This window comes from Lontra canadensis, unplaced genomic scaffold, assembly GCF_010015895.1.
Source record: "Lontra canadensis isolate GAN:19392208 unplaced genomic scaffold, GSC_riverotter_1.0 scaffold1187, whole genome shotgun sequence".
NCBI classification, from domain to species: Eukaryota; Metazoa; Chordata; class Mammalia; order Carnivora; family Mustelidae; genus Lontra; species Lontra canadensis.
Genome location: NW_022632171.1, coordinates 10,051 through 13,675, shown reverse-complemented (window position 1 = coordinate 13,675; position 3,625 = coordinate 10,051).

The following is a 3,625-nucleotide window of genomic DNA, read 5'->3' as shown; positions in this document are numbered from 1 at the left end:
CCAGAGCAGATGCCGGCCACAGCCTGGGAGCCACCCCAGAGGATTAACAGCCACACGTTCAAAGCTCTAAGGGCTAACAGACTAGGAAAGGCTGCAAGGGGCCTTCCAGGAGCTGAGCATGAGCATGAAAGGTGCAACTACACTGTATGTGAACTAATTGGAATTTAAATATAATCTTAAAAAAAAAGATTAGTAATTTTGGTGAAAAAAGTGAAGAAAAATATATTCTAAGTGTGTTAATGCTCTTCAGCCAAAGACCACTGGAAACACACCTATAGATAAATAAACTGGGATTTATCACCCATTGCGATGGGGGAGAATAGACACATGGGGAAACATGGATGTTAGAAACAGATCCTTTTATAGGATCTGGACTAGGGTTGAATGACTTGGGGAAAGTGTAAGATAGTGAGGGGTCGCTCTCACTCCGTGGGTGTCAGAAGGCAAGGGCAGTTCTATGATTGGGAATCTCAATACACAAATCTTTTTTTTTTTAAGATTTTATTTATTTACTTGACAGACAGAGATCACAAGTAGGCAGAGAGGCAGGCAGAGAGGGAGGAGGAAGCAGGCTCCCTGCTGAGCAGAGAGCCCGATGGGGGGCTCGATCCCAGGACCCCGAGATCATGATCCGAGCCAAAGGCAGAGGCTTTAACCCACTGAGCCACCCAGGCGCCCCTCAATACACAAATCTTATCCATAGGGAGACAAGACTAGCACGAGGGTAAAACTAATTGTTAAGAAGTAGCAGTCATGGGGTGCCTGGGTGGCTCAGTTGGTTAAAACCTCTGCCTTTGGCTCAGGTCATGATCTCAGGGTCCTGGGACTGAGCCTCGCATTGGGCTCTCTGCTTAGCAGGGAGCCTGCTCCCCCCGCCCCGGCCCTGCCTACGTGTGATCTCTCTCTCTGTCAAATAAATAAGTAAAATCTTAAAAAAAAAAAAAAGTAGCAGTCACTCATTTTAGCTAAGGGGGAAAGGGTAGCTTGATATTCTGAGGGAGGCACAGTGATCTTGTTGCTATCTGTGCTACAAGAACGTATGAAGTGTCCTTGTTTTGTCTAATGTTACCATGGTCTCAGAGTAAACATGTAACCAGTTGAGTATTGGTATTCTGTGAGATCATTTATGTTCAGTAATGTGGTCTAGCTGTGAGTTACAGGTCAGCCCTTTTTTCTCACTCTTTTATATGGAATAAATATATAACAATTTATTAATTATGTATATTTTTTGTATCCCTTGTCCAAATATTTCCAGTCCATCACTAGAACACCCATATATAGGGACGCCTGGGTGGCTCAGTTGGTTAAGCGGCTGCCTTCGGCTGAGGTCATGATCCCAGCGTCCTGGGATCGAGTCCCACATCGGGCTCCTTGCTCAGCGGGGAGCCTGCTTCTCCCTCTGCCTCTGCCTACCACTCTGTCTGCCTGTGATCATGCTCTCTCTCTCTTTCTCTAACAAATAAATAAATAAAATCTTAAAAAAAAAAAAAAGAACACCCAGATATGTAATGTGATCATGAAATGCCTTCATTGTGATAGACTTTCGGTCCCATAAAAGTTATAAGTCTACACATATTTTTTATTTTGTCATTTTGGTATAGCGAGAGAATATATTTTATTTTATTATTTAGTTAATTTTAAGTAGGCTCCATGTCCAACATGGAGCCCAACATGGGGCTTGAATCCACGAACCTGAGATCAAGACCCGAACGCCCAACCAACTGAGCCACCCAGGTGCCCCAAGCTAGAATATATTTTAAATTATATGCTGTGTCTTCATTTAGAGTTTTAAAATATTTAGATGTAATCGGTGCACCTCTATTTATACCTTTGTCCCAGGCTCTATAGATGTGCGTGGTGGCATATGATTTTCACTCAACACATGCTACTTTTGCATCAGAACTCACCACCCAGGCTTAGAAACAAACAGATTCAGAGAGTAAGGGATATTCAAGATACCTCCAGAATTCAAGCCCTTCTTCTGCCATCCCTGTTGCCAATACTCTGGGTCAAGCCACCCTAATTTCTAACTTGGTGTGGTGGAATTTGTATTCTGTCAATTTAGCTAAGCTGGAACTATGTTTCCCAGAATTCCCTTTCTTGTGTAGCTTTGGGCGAGAATTTGCCACAGAGGAAGATTTAGGCAGGATTTGGCAGAAGAGAAACTGTAGCCATGCCTAGTCTTGGAAGGCTGATATAGGGTCAGATGCTGCTGTAGCTCATGCTTGTTTTCCCTCATCTGCTATCTCCCCTTGTCTGTGTAAGTCAGTATCCAGACCCACAACTCCTCCAGCAACCCCCGGTTCTCTGCCTTCTGCTTCTCCAACTACAAGTTGAAGTGTGTGTATCGATGAAGGGCATCAGCTTCTATTGCTACTCCTCAAAACTGGAGGCTTGGAGGTGTGGAAAGACCAAGAAGAGATCTAATTTGTCCTTGTTGGTTCCAGTTCACCTTCAGATGTCCAGTTTGACCTTGACATCCACCACTTCATGTCCATCTTTCAGAACACCCATGTCTCGGATCTGTCTCGTTGACTCCTAGCCCAGCACCAGATACACAAGCAGCAGCCTGTGTCATCTGTTTAACCAGCCCTCGTAATTGTATCAAGTTAAATACCTATAATAAATCCTTCATTTTATACTGATCCTAATGGTTCTGTTTCTCTGATAGAACCTCTATTGATACACCTGGCCTTTTGCAATCGACTTCTGGGCAGCCAGATTAATCCTGCTAGAACCATGTCACTCTGGTCAAATCCTTCCAGAAGCTTCCCACCTCAATCTAAGAAAATGCCAGTCTTTTTTTTTTTTTTTTAAGATTTTTATTTGACAGGAAGAGTAAGAGTACAAGCAGGGGGAGCCGCAGAGGGAGAGGGAGAAGCAGGCCCCCTGCTGAGCAAGGATCCTGGTGTGGACTCAATCTTAGGACCCTGGGATCATGATCTGAGCCGAAAGCAGACGCTTCACCAACTGAACCACCCAGGCACTCCATAAATGCCAGTCTTTATTCTCACTGTCCCAGACTCAGTTTGGGTGTCTTCCAGCAGTCCCTATCCTTGCCTCATCTCCAGACATTACCGGATGCCTCAACATTGTGGGGAGGAGGCAAATGCTAGACCTTGGCATGAATTCAATGAAGCCTGCTGTAGTGGGAAGCACAGAAGCTTTGGCACTCATGTCTGACCCAAGTGGACCCATGAAGGCTCTGCCTTGCTCAGAAACAGCCCAGTGGAACGAATTCACACGATTCCAAAATGCAGACTGTTAAGACCCTGTTGGTGACCATGAGACCAGAGAGTGAAAAATTGCTGAGAGATAAATTCCTTACGCCTCATCCTTCTTATGGACTATTCTGAGACACAGTGGTTCTGTGTGACCTCTTTGAAGCGATCCCATGTGACTGAGCAACTGGCTTTGATTTTTGTGGGACTCTGGCCAGCGAAGTAATGCACTAGTTTGTATCTTTCCTTCCTTCTCTGTTTCACTTCTCTTTTTCCCTAGCTGTGGGGATCGCAATTCCCGAGAAAGCATTATCATACACCCTTAGATTCGGGCTCCGTTTTCTAGGGAACAGATACTGATATTTAGTTCCAGAAGAGGTCCTAGAAAACAGATCTTCAGGGTA